The sequence below is a fragment of the Panulirus ornatus genome, chromosome 13 (genome assembly GCF_036320965.1).
Source record: "Panulirus ornatus isolate Po-2019 chromosome 13, ASM3632096v1, whole genome shotgun sequence".
Lineage (NCBI taxonomy): Eukaryota > Metazoa > Arthropoda > Malacostraca > Decapoda > Palinuridae > Panulirus > Panulirus ornatus.
Window position 1 is genome coordinate 4329937 of NC_092236.1, and position 17483 is coordinate 4347419.

The window sequence follows — 17483 nt, forward strand, 5'->3', positions numbered from 1 at the left end:
ATATATATATATATATATATATATATATATATATATATATATATTTTTTTTTTTTTTTTTCAAACTATTCGCCATTTCCCGCATTAGCGAGGTAGCGTTAAGAACAGAGGACTGGGCCTTTTTCGGAATATCCTCACCTGGCCCACTCTGTTCCTTCTTTTGGAAAATTAAAAAAAAACGAGAGGGGAGGATTTCCAGCCCCCCGCTCCCTCCCCTTTTAGTCGCCTTCTACGACACGCAGGGAATACGTGGGAAGTATTCTTAATCCCCTATCCCCAGGGATAATATATATATATATATATATATATATATATATATATATATATATATATATATATATATATACCTCGCAAACGCGGCAGACAGCGACAAAAACATATATATATATATATATATATATATATATATATATATATATATATATATATATATATATATATATATATATATATATATTCCATGTGTGGCGAGGTGGCGATGGGAATGAATAAAGGCAGACAGTGTGAATTGTGTGCATGGGTATATATGTATGTGTCTGTGTGTGTATATATATGTGTACATTGAGATGTATAGGTATGTATATTTGCGTGTGTGGACGTGTACGTATATACATTGTGTATGGGGGTGGGTTGGGCCATTTCTTTCGTCTGTTTCCTTGCGCTACCTCGCAAACGCGGGAGACAGCGGCAAAAAAAAAAAATTATATATATATATATATATATATAGATGAAGAGATAGATAGATAGATAGATAGAGAGAGAGAGAGAGAGAGAGAGAGAGAGAGAGAGAGAGAGAGAGAGAGAGAGAGAGAGAGAGAGAGAGAGAGAGAATAGGAAACCCTCGAAAACATCAACCTGTCTTGATCCTTTGACATCGTACGAGTATGTAATTCGAACCCTTGCTAATCCCAAGAAGAATTACATTTAGGAAGGACCTGCTTATTCCCACAGTGGCCGCTGTATCGGGGTCATACGCTCCGGACGGAACTACGGGGTCTGAACTTCGTATTTTCCGTTTGGAACAAGATTTTCAAAGCTGAGAAGATCACATTTTGCTCTGTATTGGACGTCTCCCTGATCATCCCTGTCCACTGTGTCTACCATAAGGTCATCTTACCATTGTATGTTGATGGATTATGACAACTATAAACCCTACAAAAAATATAGCGTAAAAAAAAGCGGGATTAAGCAACTCGCGTTGCTCGTAGTAGCGGGAGAGCTCGTCTCCCCGAGCCAGTCAGTCTGTAGCTGGCTGTGGCGGGGGAGGTCGTCTGCTTGACCGTATCGGACCTTTTCTCATTTATCAGTGAAATTTGACTTGTTAACTGATATAAGAATTAAACTGCAGTCTAGATGAAAATGACGGAAGCGCCTAGTGACTGGAGGAATACTCTGGGACATCTCGAAAGTTTAAAAGTGAGAAATTAGCAAGATAAATCTAGTGTTTCAGTTAAGCCGCGACTGGACAAGAGTTTGAGGTGAATACTCGTCAGTTTTTGTTAGTGGCAAGTGGAAGGCGGGCCACACGGTCGCTTGTTCAGCTCACCTACCCCACACACCTGACAATTACAAGTGAGTTTCTTTTGCAGGATCAGTTTTAAGTGGTGTTAAAAGCCCGTAATCCTATAATCTTTAAACATCTAGCTGCCGGGATTGTGACCTGGAATTAAATGTTTCAGTTATGATTTGTTGTGCGCGTTCGTGTCTTGAGCTGGGTTTTCCAGCAACGGACGATTTCCAGACAGTTTTCGTGTGCAGGAAGAACACAAAATGTTCCGCTCCAACTTTAAACCTTATTACTGGTCATTATCACTACCTCTTAAATAGAGAAATTTCTCTGAGCATATCAGCTTTTTGGTGGATGGTCGGCCAAAGTCTCGAAAATCTTAAGACAGATCATTACTCCAGATGTGTGTACCTTCGGCTCCGTGACGACGTCGGAAACAGGAAGCTGGGAAAAAGTGCCCAGGTGACGCGGAAACATAAAAAATGTGTAATTTCCTCGTCAGGAGTTCATGGTCCTGAAGGAGCGGCGACTCGAGACCCTCCCTCCTTCAGGAGGGATTGTTCTGCGTGGTGCCTCGGACACCGTGGCTTGGGTTACCCTGCAGAGTAAACACCGAGAAAGAAGGAATGATGGGAGATGAGTTCGCTTCGTGGATTCAATACTGTTTTCAAGCAGATATGGAAAAGGTCTTTGAAAAAAACTGAGGGAAGAATGATGGTGTCCTTTGCATATACCGTCTCCTATTCTTGTCGATCATCTAATGGATGTCATATTTTACCGATAGTGAGTGAAATCTAGTTAAGTCGAGTGAAAGAAGTTTGGTTTGTAGATCGAGCCGTCATCGAGGCAAGCTTTGGGGTGGAGGAAGACTCACTTGTCTCCTCCAATAGTTTAGGAGGTTCTATTGTCCAGCTTGAGTGAAGACAGGAGGAGGCGGGTGGCGGTGTGGTGGTAGCGTTCGTCAAGTGAGGAAGCACGAACTTCCTCGACCCGCAGGTGTGTCTCGTGATCCGCTTCGTTACCACAGGAAGAGAGAAGTAGTGTGGTTGGGGCGAGGGAGGGAGGGAAGGAGTCAAGGAACCGGAGGTGCTACAGAACAGGCGAGGAAGGAGACGCGTGATGATAATGGGAATGAGAGAGAACTGACGCTTGCGCGCGCCGCGGGAGAGAGAGAGAGAGAGAGAGAGAGAGAGAGAGAGAGAGAGAGGAGAGAGAGAGAGAGAAGGGACCGAGTGGTCTGCGAAGGAGGAAAAATCAGAAACAATTTTACAGTTTTCACTGACCAGAAAATAACAATGGAAACGAGTTGTCATTTGATTCGCGCAAGATACGAATCAACACGAACAACTGACGACAGATCTACATGCAGTAAAATGCAGCAGAAGCAAACAATTCAACTCGCACAAAATGAAACAATAAAGACACGTGGAAAATACAGAACCTAAAAGGTAAAGTAACTGTAAAGTAGAAGAAGAAAAGAATGAAAGTAAAAGACTACAATAAAAAAAAAAATGGCCCTCGCCATAACAACATGCATTACATGGCCATGTCCGCCATTCCCAGTGTTTGTGCTACAAGGCCAAGAAGGGCATATCGCGTTCCGTGTCCAGTTTCAGGATCATGTAATACCGGAGGGCAAAAGAAAAATACATGACTGTAAAGATTTCATTGATACTGTAAATGTGCAAGTGGCTTCGAACCCAAACATTTCTCATGTTAGATTCTCTTTTGTTGAGCGTAGATGAACACTACGTACAGAGGATCGTGTCCTTAATCCCTGTGTTTGCACTAAGGATCTTGAACTATATGTACCGTAATCATCACAGGAGGATAGAAGGAACGAGGAATGTGTGCCTGATAATTCTAGTTCAACCTCTGAAGAAAAAGGGCAAGAAGGAGAAAGCCTTGAAGGAGACACGTCCTTTCCGTGAAAGGGCATCATCCAACCGAAAGGGCATTTTCGTGGGGACGTATTTGATGAACCCGACCATCAACCTTGGATTGACGAGGGTTCTTATCTCTCTCTGATGGTCGAGAGTTCTTATCTCTGATGGTGTATAAACATATACATCACGTAGATTATTATCATTACAGTTTATGAATTTTTCTTGTCTGGGGCTTTCAGAGGATGTGGCGTTATCTAAGCGAACGGTAAAGCAAGAGGAACGATGATAAGTGTATAAGATGAGCCGAAGAAACTGATGGTTTTTAAAGATGGAACGGAAGGTTTGTAATCATACACTTCATCAAGTCATTCATTATTTGTTTCCTGAATACAATGTAGTGAGGGGAAGGCCACGAAGAAAACGAGGAAGACTGGTAATTACCAGAGTATAGAAGAAACATGGAGAGGAAGGTTTGATTTAGTGTCATCAGGTAAATGAAGAATGTAGAATAAGGAATTATTCATTTCAAGGTCTGTGCTTAAGAAGGTAATGGGAAAACAATATGAATTACATGTAGACCAGCCGAGATTTACAATGCTTTAGGTACAGGAAACCTATGGATTTCATAATGGCTTCAATCACAGAAATATATAAGCATGCAAATGAACAATATAACATGTCCACAGTGGGTGAACACAAGTGAATGATAGTGACAACTTAGTTTTATGAAGAGTCGTCTGCATTACTATCCTATCTCCATCTATATTGATTAGAAATGATGTCACTATTGCTGTCCTCAGTAGATAACCTCGTCATGAACCATCAGGTTTTCTGTTATCTGTCCTTCAAATGTATTGTCCTCCAGCAGATTAACCTCGTCATGAACCATCCGGTCGTTTGTCACCTAGCTTTTCCATGTACTGTCTTCCAACAGATAATCTAGTAATAGACCAGCAAGTCTTCTGTTATCTGGCTTCTCCACGTAATGTCCTCTGACAGATAACCTAGTCACAGACCAGCAGGTCACTCATTCTCTTGTTTTCTCATGAACTCCTTTGTAACTTCTGAGAAGCGTGGGCGAGGAAACTCCTAAACAGAAGTTTATTGATGTATTTTCCAAATCTGGGAACTCCAGCTGCCCAAATCAGACCTTTTGGGTGTTCTTTACTATCGCTTTATAACGACATGTAATATTGCTTTTCTTCACTGGAAAGATACAGCGTATTTAGACATGTGCCATTGCCTCAGACATTGCGTTTCAATTTCTGGAGCGAGTCTAATCGTCCTGGAAGAAGTATGAGGCTGTGATGTATGCAGACAAAATCTTAGATTGCGTGTCCATCCGGATGGCTAAGTAAAGGTCATCCTGGAAGAAAAAATGAAACAGTGCAAGTAAGAATTCCTTGCGATACTTCGTCCTGGGAAGTGTTTTTCCCTTCTCTTTGAAATCATTCCCCATTTTACAGACGTACGGAAGGCTGAAATTGTGATCAATATCATCAAGCAACGTTCATTGACGAGCAAAACACATTGATCTTAAGAACTCTGCTGGTATTAATTGAGTGTCTTTTAAGATTTTGACCAGACGCAAAGTAGATTCTGAAAAAGAAATAAATCTCTGGAGGAAATGGTTCAGGGATGACTATTTTGATCACCCAGCCTACCACGAGAAATATGGTCGATCGCTGTTAAGGTCAAAAAAGTTCATGTGTGGCTTGTAACTGTTTTCCCTCCGATTTCAAAGTATCGGTAAAGTCAGCAATCAAACATGAAAGAAAAGATGAATCAAAGGGTAAAAAACGCAACTCGAAGGAACCACTTACGATGAAGAGTTCATCAAGACTGAAGCAGGCTGAGAAATCCGGGGTATTTTGGTCCGACTCTTATATTCTGACGTCGCGAAGGATGAAGGTCATCTCTGAGTGTCTCGTGGCGTTCTGATATAATCTAGATAGATTGCATTTCTGCCTTCTACTCAGAGAGAGAGAGAGAGAGAGAGAGAGAGAGAGAGAGAGAGAGAGAGAGAGAGAGAGAGAGAGAGAGAGAGAGAGAGAGAGAGAGTGAGTCAGAGTCAATGACATATTTGACATATTTGCTTCAAAGGCAAAGTGTTGCAAAATCTAATCCCCTTTTAGCACAACCACCCCACTATGCCTCTGGCTACAGAGACTGGCATTACAAGAATAACTTCCCTCCCTCAGCGATCCCAGTTGTAAAGAAATCCCACACGGAGCCAGGGGGAAGAAGCTCATACAATTGCTTTCCTCAGAAACCCAGTTCAAAAATTACCCCGTGGTTTCTCTGCCCTCCGACCTGGTGGAGTTGCTCCGTGTGGGCGAGACCTCTGCCCAGATAGTGTATCTCTTTTTAACCATCAATGGATGATTCAATCTGTGGCAGGTGTCTCACTTCTTGTGAGCCACGTCAGACAAATTTCCCCACCCTGATTCTATTATATATATATATATATATATATATATATATATATATATATATATATATATATATATATATATATACACACAGTGTGTGTGTGTGTGTGTGTGTGTGTGTGTGTGTGTGTGTGTGTTCTTAGAGAAGTGTACTTAAAAAGCACTGAAGATTGTTCACTGGTTACGTGTATAATTTGGGGAAACTTCAACGCGCAGCAAGTAGTAATCCCAGACGTGGGCCGAGGTGCCCAGGCGGGCGGGCGGGCGACAGCTGCTGCTGGGGACGGCACTACAGGCACCACACCCGACCCACACACTCTCTAAACGCAGACTGTCTCTGCCTGAGGGTGGTGGTGATGTAGCTGTGGTGGGAGAACCACTGTTAGCGGTCAAAGTCTGAGTGTTTGTGGTAGTGGACACACTGGTGAGGTTGTGGTGATGGCTTTATATATTCACGCATAAACACACACACACACACACACACACACACACACACACACACACACACAAGGGTAGTAAATTGAGGGAAGAAACAAAGTGATGGTACCGTCCATGTTGGAAGTATACCATAATTTTCACAGTTACATGACGGGAGAGAAAGTTCAAGAGATGGGCGCCCCACGCGTTCAGAACCCCCCTCCCCCTACTCTCATTGAAAAAAAAATATAGGTAATTACAAATGGTAATCATAGACTCAAGTAATTATACCCAAAGGGAAATATCATTAAATATAATCTAAAGAGAAAATCGCGGGAAGTATTGGTCGCTGCTCGTCAGACAACTCACGGTCGTTAAAACTGGCAAGGTAACGCAGTTCCTTTCATCCCCAGCGTACGAGATGTAATAGACTTTTACTTCATGATAGACACACGGACTTACGGCAACTGGTTCTATACAGTTAAGAAATTTTTGTGTAAATCTTGATACGTTTCGTAACCATGACCACGATCATTACTCGGGTGGGTTTCTGGTCCTAATTGGGAGATTATAATCAGACTCTGGAGAGATGATGTAAATGATTTATCTATCATTTAACTCCTTGGCCGTGAGAGATATTTATACACTCTGACGTGACAGGAAGATCCTTGAAGGATTTCGTGCGAACTGCTCTTCATTATGATGCATTAATGTTATTATCTGTCTCATTTATCACAGTATTTGGCTCCTCATGATTGTGAGGGTGGGTGGCCCTGTGGGTAGGATGGTAGGAGGAGGATGAGCTGATGGAGGTAATGCTGGAGGAGGAGATGGTGGTGGTGGAAAGAACGTTCAAGGAGAAGACGGTAATACAAAAATTGATGGAGAAGATGGTAGCTCTGGTGCGGTAAAAGAGCGAGAATCGAGAGTGGCGGGTAAGGGAAGTGAAGGAGATTTTGAAGCAAGGATAGGAGGGAATGGGATCCAAGACACTGAAGGAGAGGGAGATGTGATACAGGTTGGAGGAATGGTGTAGGGTTAAGAGCAGTGCTACATGGGGGAGGTCAGATAACATACGAGATGATAGTCTGAGGCGAAGTCCTCCGCTGGAGGACCGTAATAGTATCCTTCAGTTATTCTGTATATAAACGGAGGCAGGATGGCATAGCATAGGGTACCCCCTCTCCTACAGGAACATCAGCTGTGTCCTCCTGTAGTTCCTGTATCGCCTGCTGATGGTCTTGTCAGTAATGATGGTAATACAGACACAGGTTCGAGTATCGCTAAAAGGGAGACTTGTCGCGGATCTTGGCGGTGTTGGGTGGTAATGACGCGACAGCGGTTTTCTTTTTTTTTTTCTCTCTCTCAACAGCCTGGAAAGTTCTCTCAGAGATAATTGATGTGTGATAAGGAAAGTGAAGGTGATATTTATGGCTGAGCAAAAGCGCATTTTGGAGCTCTTTGTGTGTCCACCTTCATGAACTGACACCATCATTACGGTGACGTACTCATGACGAGTAAACCATTTACAACACTACCTTGTTGAGAGTAAACCATTTACAACACTACCTTGTTGAGAGTAAACCATTTACAACACTACCTTGTTGAGGAGAGTAAACCATTTATAGCACTACCTTGTTGTGAGTAAACCATTTATAGCACTACCTTGTTGTGAGTAAACCATTTATAGCACTACCTTGTTGTGAGTAAACCATTTATAGCACTACCTTGTTGTGAGTAAACCATTTACAACACTACATTACTGTGAGTGTGGATGGAAAAGATGGAAGAAAGACGAGTCTTCGAAGTTACTAATATCTCCCTATGGCCATTACAGGAACAGAGAGCTATGGGACAAAGTTGAATGAAATGAAATGATAGAAGGATTCAGATTGCGTGGGAGTGTCTTGATTTCTGTGGGGGGAGGAGCTGGTCGCAGGCAGGTTCAAGTTGCTCAGTCGCTGTCATGTTACCTCAGGGTCAAGGTGTCGTCTGCCCCAACACCAGGTTATTCTACCTGGTGCTGTCTCTAGTTACCCCCCTCAGTTCTCCAGATCCTGTGGACTGAACAGTCTTACTGGGATCCGTGAGTTGAAACCACTTTTACCGGCATTGACTGAACTTTACGCCTTTATGAAGTGATATGACCTAAATATTTCAGAATCGAGAGTCGGGGGCGTTTTGAAAACTGGAGAAATAAACGAACAAGGAATCTTTGTTTTTTGAGTTTCGATTCATCATAAGAAAAGATTGGAAGCCAAGGACGAACGCTACGCCTGCTGGATTCGGACGGTGACCGGCCATTCCCTGAGGCATGACAAGCAAAGAATAAAACATTGTTTCGTCATCATAGACAGACATGACAAATGCACGTACATGAACAGCTCCTTGAACTGCTTCGTGTACTGCTACACTTCACCTGCTCACAACAGAAATGATTAGAAATGAGGAACAGAAAAGAAAAAGAGAGGGACACAGCCCAGAAGGCAAGAGGCAGAGGCAAATGGGTAGCAAAAGTGGAAGGAGCATCGTGATAACGCAGGAATAGGCAGTATGATAGGTTCCTCCAACCAGCCCTCAGGTCTGTGGGAACCGGATAGAGCTCCCGGGGCTGGATAGAGGAGGGAGGGAGAGGAAATGTGACGTAAAGTGCTGGTGGAAGGGACAGCGAAGATGGGGTTTGAGTGAGGGAGACGTGTAATGATGATATTAATGTTGGAGAGATAATGCTGATATTGATGTTAATGAGATGATGTAGACGATGTTTGCTGAGGGGAGTGCGGGCTTATGGAGGTGTAAACACAATACTTTACCACCAGAGATACGATGATGGTGATGAAGTGATGAAGTTACTGTGGTCAGAACTGTGACCGAGTCAGAGTCTATCTTCTTTTCTTGGACTTCTTCCTACTTCTCTCTCTTCTCCTTCATTCTATCTTCCCGAATTCCTCCTCCTGCCTCTTCTGGACGCTCCTCTTCCTCCTCTTGCCTCTTTTGGACGTTCCTCTTCCTCCTTCTGCCTCTTCGGACGCTCCTCTGCTCCTCCTGTGTTCTGTACCTTTGGCAAAGACTGTGTAATAATCCTCAATAACCGGAAGTTCTTGTTTTCTTGGTTAGATTTTTATCCCAGAAGAACCGGGCCTCACCCCCGCGGACACGTGACCCTTCATTAGCGTTCCTCTACGACGATTACCGCTTCATGGCCCGGGGGAACGACCCTCGCTTCTTGAGGCTACCTCCACCATCACCACCACCACCACCACCACCACCACCACCACTACCGCCATCAGTCGCTAGACTCACCAACACCAACACCATCCTCCACCACACCAGTCCCCGTAATCACCACCACCAGCGAGCCGAAATCACCGTCGCCATCACCAGATGCTTATCAGTCACTGCACTCGACAACATCACTACCATTCTCACCGCTGTCACTGCCACCGTCATCACCTTCCGAACGATCATTCCCTCAGGATTTATACAGTCCGCCTCTAGTACCACTGGCTACCATGCTACAGCTTCTGTCTCACCTGTGAAGATACCTACACAATCTTCCAGTGCGCTGTAGGCATCACACAAGGGAGGAGGAGACAAGGACAGACGCCTGCGCAAAATGACGGAGTTCACTGCAGGCCACACGCTACAGACGACTGCTTCCCTCAGCCACCAGGGCCCATGGCGTCTGTGTTTTGCGACCGTACCCTCAACCCTCCTCCTCTTCATCTCCCCGGCCAACCAGCCTGACACTTATGTTCTCGTAACCCCCAGGTGACCAAACACAACGCCACAAATAGCATCAGACAGTATCATCCGCTTGAAATACTCCAAACAGCGCCATAAGTCAGATTCAACTGCCACTTAGCGCTATAACTACTGCTATCGGACGACCATCGTAAGACTCTCTAAACATCACCTTGGGCGATTATCTGCCGACGAACCACATCAATATCATCGTCGCACGAGGAACACATAGCCATTCTCGACCACAGACACATCCCACACCAGCCATACAGCAGGAAATAATTCACGTCACCGGATCTGTTCACTTTTAACTACTCGCTCGTCTATCCTGTTGGATTTTCTCAGTCGTCTATTACTTCATTTGTTCCTCAGCTTCAACACCAATCACCAGTTTGAGCCAGATCTGTTACATTGGCCATAGCAAGATGTTCTTTACTGGTAGTCCAACCGATTTTATGTCCTTAGCTTTACCATCGCCACTACTACCATCACTACCAGTACGACCATCACTACCAGTACGACCATAAGCACTCATTACGACGACATCTACGATCACTCCCATTACCCACAGTCACCACAAGCAACAGATACTGTCATAGCGACAGCAGCACTACCTTCCTACCATCACCTCCACCACCACAGTCGCACCCGCCTCCCTACCACCCCAGGAGCACCGCTCCGAGCTCAGCACGGGGACCAGGTACAAGGTGAGAGGATCAACAACCTTAGCCGTAATGGGTGGGTGAGTGGGCAGGCCAGCACCCCCTAGAGCACCCCTTGTCTCTCAAGTCTGCCTACCCTCCGCACCACTTAGCTAGAGGGGAGGAAGGCCGCTAGAAGGAGGGGCAAACTCAGAGGACAGGGGTAGCCACGGAGAGAGCGCAGTTAGGTGGAAGTTGGCCCTCAGGGCAGTGGGTGTCGAGATGGAAAGATAAAACTTGAAGCTGCTAAGGTGAAGGGGACAGCTTCGAGCTGGTAGCAGCCAAGGGTTGAGGATAGCAGGGGTAAGCGGAACGTATGAGAAAGGGGAATCAGGACTGAGAAGAGCCAATGAAGATAAGCACAGTTCTGATAGATTTAGAAGAGACCAGTGAATCTAATGGAAGCAATAGTGAAGGGAGGAGACATTGGAACGTACTTCTTGAAGAGTAAATCAGAAACTACAGATTCTAATGGGTTGCTGGGAGGTTTCTCGATGAGAAAGAAGTCTTGAAATGCATTTCACAACGGTGGTCTGATGAGAGACGACTCAGACGCTGTGGTTGCTACAAGACGAAGATATCAAAGGAGATTTAGGAGAAAGGACTTACGCGTTACTGAAGGTGACCAAGCAACTAATGCAATCTGACTACTGTGTTTGTTGTTAAAGGTCAGGTTGTAAGCCCAGAGCTTGCTGCACCTTAAATGTATAACCTTGAAATTAAGTCTGAATTTATATTACGACGGCTGTATTCAAAAGTCCCGGCAACGAACGCTTCGCTCCATGCGCACAAAAAATTCTCTAAGTATTCAAAATTCGTAAAAAAATACAGAGGGAAAGATAATGAAATGAAGACAAAAATGGCGAGTAAGATGATGTTATTTGGAGGACAGTACAAGAGAGAGAGAGAGAGAGAGAGAGAGAGAGAGAGAGAGAGAGAGAGAGAGAGAGAGAGAGAGAGAGAGAGAGAGAGAGGAACACGATATGTGTTCAGTACCATAATGTTATCGAGGGCGGAGACCGGAAGCTGCTTCGCGACTTACCTGGGGAAGGAGGAAGAGAACGGTATGAGAGAGGGAGGGAGGGTGCCTATTGAGCGTGGGAGGGTGCTATACTGGAGGGGAGGTGGGAGAGGGGCAGGGTTTAATGGGTGTTTAAAGACGGACAAAGTTAGGGAAAGGAATAGATTAGACTTATATATACATAAATAGCAAGAAAGTAGCTAGATAGATACACGAGGAAGTAGGTAGATAGATACACAAGGAAGTAGGTGGATAGATACACAAGGAAGTAGGTAGATAGATACACAAGGAAGTAGACAGAGATAAAGACGGATACGTGTATAGGTAATCGGGTATGCAGATGTCCAGACGCCTCCCTCCCCAACCTAGTTTTGAAACCACTTCATACGTAAGAAGCAAATATGACTGAATGCTTACAGTATAATGAGCCATTACAAAGGGAAGTTATACCCCATCCAGCCTTCCAGTTGTGCATTTCGTTAAAAGTTCCTCCTGGTTGTCATCTTCTCGGTCTGTCTGCTCCTCCTCTTCCAGTCGCGTCCCAGTGAATCAACAGAGACTCATTCACGTCTCAAGTATATCAACTTTTCTTGGTCAAGTCTTCGCACGATGGCTATTACATTTTTCTCCTTATCTTTATTTTTTCACATCATCCAGATTATTTTGTTCATGGTTATTCTTATTGACATTATTTCTGCCTTTATCAGTCAACATATATCAGTAGAGGCAGGTGACTTCCCTGTTTCAACTTCTATTTGGAATATCATTCTCCTTCAATTATAATTATTGGGACAACGTGTATAACTGTGTTCTGTATTATTTCATCGTGTCGCTTATTTCTATTTGGATACCCGCTCGTGGCTGATGGTTTGACTTTATAGCATCTGAATTCTTTTGTTTGTGGGAATATCTGCTGATTCGGTTTTGTTTTAAACGTATTGATCTCTTAACCTCAAAAAAACACTTCGTCTTGTTCATTCTCAGTCTACCCACATTCAACGTTATCTCCCATATTTCAGTTGCTTTCAGAAAAATCCTCTTCCCTCGTCTCCCCGTGGCAGATACATCTAATTACGTAATAGTTATCAACGATATAAGTTGTGGTGTGGATGATACACTACCGCCCTTCATGCAACAGGTTGGTTCAAACAGTTTACTATTTTCCAAAGGTGTGTTTACGTCACGTATCTGGGGTGTATCAGTACGTTTTTATTGTTTTTATTAGCCATTAATCTTGAAACAATTTTTATAATTCATCCTCTTGGTGCAGAATCAGAAGCTTTCTGAACGCTATATATATATATATATATATATATATATATATATATATATATATATATATATATATATATATATATATATACATATATATATATATATATATATATATATATATATATATATATATATATATATATTTACATATCGGATGCCGTTGTGCGGAATCGTGAGGGCTGGACGCACGTAGGCGTTGTAGAGAATGAGAAGAGGGAGAGTGGCGCGTGCGTGCCCTGCATACAGGAAGAGGAAGTAGAGAGAGAGAGCAGAGGCAGGTAGAGAAAGGAAGAGAAAGCCGTAAGTCAGGAAGATGCTCATTCGGGAGGTAAGGAGAGTGACCCAGCCGGAAATTCAAAGGCTGATGGAGGAGGAGGAGGAGGTCGTGAGGTTATCCACTTTCATGGTTGTTAGGAAGGCATCATCGTAGATCCACCACTAAAGGGCACCCATGCTTCGTATCTCGTCATTAGATACCGTTACCTTATGGCCCGTGCTGGTGTAACAGTGAGGATAAGGGATGTAAGAAAAGGCTTACCGGCTCGTTATGTACGTAGGAATCTGTCACTGTAAGAGGCAACGACGAAGAATGTGAGAGACTTGAAGTGAGAATTAGAATGAAGACTTGAAATGATAACGTCAACTTGGCGAGGAAGTGAAGTACGACATGACGACTCACCGTGTTAATTTGATCAGCCAGAGGAGGAGGGTTAACCCGGCAGGCACCGTCAGAGGATCGGCAAACATAACGGAGCAACAACACTGAGGAAATATTATACATCTCTGTCTGTTTATCTGCGTATTCTTGTCTTGAGATATCTATCTACGTCTTTATATGACTATTACCTCATCTATCATTTATCTATATTTTGATTCATCTATGTTTTTCTTTACTTTTCTATCTATTTTATTAAACTTTTCCGTCGATGTTGGACGGGTATTTGAACATCTCGACAGATAAGAGAATTTTCAAGAAGCAACATTCACACTGCTGACGAAAAGACCTGTCATTCACACAGACAGAGCCCGTGACCAGGAGTGGCTCATGACCTGGGCTCCTTGCTTGACTGACCTGGAGGGGCGTCGTCGCTGTGCGACCCGCAAACCTGGGCGTGGCCGTGGTTGAGGCAATGTTCGTGGTTGAGGTAGCGTTCTTGGTGATGGTTGTGGGGGATGATGATGAGAGTCGTCGTGGGGCTAGTTTTACCCATCCTACTGCTGGTGTTGTTGCTGAATTTTGGTAATCTACTTCTACATGTTACAGGAATCATCGTTACTAAGTCGCATGAAGCTCCCTCGTGTTGATGTGTGTTGTAAGGACTCGTCGTCAGCTGAGGACGGACTGTGTGCAGGACTGTGGGAGCTGCGGATTTAACAACACATGCATGTCGGATATGAGTCTTGCCTCATAATAAAACTTCATGAGGCATTGTTCCTGTGGAGAATTTTGTAATAAGACTAAAATCCTGAGCCTTCATGGAGCTGTTCGTGATGACTTGGGTCATTGTTATTCTGAAGATTTTTGTATTGAGATTTTCTCGAGGAACTCTGCTTGACAGTGGCTGAAGATCAGCAAGTAATTATACTTCCTCTACCACAAGTGTTACTGTGTTTGACTGTACGTTGAGTATGACTGATGGAGTAAACATTAGAAGAACTCTAAACCAGTGGTGAAAGTTGAGAAACCTGTGAGTGATAATAGGTAAGACTCTGGGAAATCTTTACCTCGTTATTGGTAAAAGAGAAGCTAGGAAATCCCTAACTTTATGAAAGAAGAACTGTGGACTCAGTGTCTCTGTGAGAGAGAGAGAGGCTTAGATATGAGTGACTATGTAAAAGAGGAGTTGGAAAAGTGATCGTTCATAATAAAAGAGGAATTGGGAAGGTTGCGACGTCTCTTCTTACGATGGGATAAAGTTACGTCTGTGAACTGCGGGTGGAGACGACAGCTTGGTCTCTCTTGCGGACCATTGCCATCTGAGAGACCCACGCCCCTCTGTACCCTCGTACTGTACCGCACCTTCCACTGTACCGTCACCATCTGCTACTGTACAGTCACCTCTTGCTTCACTACCGTTGCCTGTTTTCCTGTTAACACCTACAAAACGCATCTTGTACCGTTGTCGTCTGTTGTACCGTTGTCACGACGTACTGTCATCACCAGTCGTCTCAACCTACCGTACTCTCATCACCTGTTGTGTACCCTCTTCATCAACTGTTGTTCCATTACCATCACTTGTTCTCACGTCATCTTTACATAACAATAATCTCTTGAATTATTCTGATATCATCATACTATACATCATTATTGTCTCTTCATCATCTATAATTAATGGCATTTTTCTTCACTCGATTTTCTTTATCACTCATCACACATATATCATCAACAGTACCATTATCGTCTCCATTATCACTCTCAATGGGCAATGCCATTCGTATGTGCATCATCATCCTCATCATCAGAACTCAGGTTGACCGTAAAATCAGCCTTCTCATCATCGCGAGAATGGTCATTATCTCATTCATCATTGTCATTGCCATTTCTCATACCATCACCAACACCATTTTCATTTCGATCGTGTGTCCACCTTTTCGATCATCTTGACCACGCTGCTGTACCATCACCTCCACCATGGTCATCGTCTCCACCACAGACCACAGCGCCGCTGCCGGCATCACAACCTACAACACCAACTTCACTCTCCAATCCTCCCTCTACCGTCCCGATGTAGGTAACCTCAACGCGCCCCCAGATAGTGATCTCTGCATCAGGTGGTGGCAGACCACTCCTCCTCCTCCTCCTCCTCCTCCTCCTCTAGCAGCTTCAACTGGGGGACCTTAAGCGATGATGTAGCACCCACATCGTCACCCTTCACTCACCATGAATATAATGAACAATTTCATAAATATATAAAAAAGAATTAATACCTGTTTCGAGAAGTGTAATCTATGTAAGACCTGCCACATCGGCCAGACAGTGGCACACATCGTAGGAGTCAATGTTTTTGGCTTTTTCTCTCTCGATCCCTCAACGAAAGGGATTCAATAGTGAACTGTGAGAGTTAGAAATATTCTGCAAGATTCTGAAAGAGTTACGAATGCATGATGGATACATCCCTGGGCCTTGGGAGATTACATAAGACGTGTCTGGAGGATCTAAGCTATATGGGCAACATGAGCCTTGGGGCGTACAGTTCCATTGCTGCATCCAAAGCTGGGCCTCGGTCCTTGTCCTTGAAAATACACGATCCATAATGTCAGGAACATCTTGTAGATGACCTTTCCTCGAGAGACTTGATGTATATGTCATTTGTGAGCCAATCCTTGGACTGTCACTGTGATACATGTCATACATAATACGTTATACTCGAGTGGTCTATCTTGGATATGATGATAAGACTATGCCACAGTGACAAGCTGTACCACAAATCTACTCCTGTACCAGGGTCATATTACTGCACCGTATCTACCAAACTGGTCTGACAGTACCCTACTTGCACTTCCTGTAACGCGACGTAATCTCTGTATCTTCTGTACTTTCAAACCTCGTACGTACTTAGTTTAAGACCCGCCACCAGAGGGACACCAGGCCACACCATCCACGGATCCCTCTGCAAAGAGGAGTCTTGTGCTTGTCTTGTCTTCTACGGGATGTAATCATTGGCTGTACAGTCGTGGCTTTTTTTGTACAGCCGAGTGTACTACAACCTCTACAAAGGACGTACATCCCTACAGTGTGAACCTGTACATCGTTATCTGGGTCACACCGTCTGGGTTCGGCTGGGTCTCAGGGCAGCTGGTGTTCCATATATCATCATCCCGGTGATAGAGGGTCGCGCTCCCACGCTTCTCACGCCCTCTCGTTTGTTCTCATGAGGATCTAAGTCAACTTTTTTATGTCTAGCGAGATGTTTCCGTCCACCAGCCAGCTCTTTAAATCCATCGTAGTATCAAGATAATGATACCAATCAGACTTCAAGATACTATTGTGATATTCATTGTTCCAATCCTATTACTCGGACCCTCTTGAACAGAGGGTGCAAATTAGCAAGTGTCTTCATTACCGATATACGACCGTGTAACATCCACGATCATTATGTCAGCGTTCACTGATATGAACGTTCCCCTCACCATCGTTCAAGATTGTTGGCTATTCATTTTGCATAACGAGATACCAGCATATCAGGGTACAAATCAGTTCCAATGTTGAGCTTTAAAGAGCATCTATAACACCATTAAGAGAAGACATACTGCAACATGATCCAGTGTCTTAAAGAATTTGATACCACTGGTGAGTATTGGGACAAAGGCGGCTGTGTTTGTATATGTCTGAGTCTGATAACACAAGGAAGAAAAAGAACCAAGGAGACTAGAGCAGAGGAAGGAAACCCTGAGGAGAACAAAGACTTGGAAAAAAAAAAAAGAAATGGCAGAGAGATAAGCGGAAAACATGGATGTGGGGAACTGAAGAGGGAGAAAACGTAAGGCTCAAAACATGGCA

At 43.9% G+C, this 17483-nt stretch overlaps 1 protein-coding gene across 4 annotated transcripts in view; it reads left to right on the top strand.

Moving 5' to 3' along the window:
* The first annotated feature begins 1238 nt into the window (after positions 1-1238).
* Positions 1239-17483, top strand: part of LOC139752682 (uncharacterized) — a 128747-nt gene continuing 112502 nt past the window's right edge. For 2 of the 4 annotated variants that reach the window (XM_071668469.1, XM_071668472.1), the window contains exon 1: positions 1239-1571. The gene's annotated coding sequence lies outside the window, so the exon portion shown is untranslated. The remainder of the gene's footprint in view (positions 1572-17483) is intronic. The other 2 variants (XM_071668470.1, XM_071668471.1) reach the window with 1 other exon arrangement.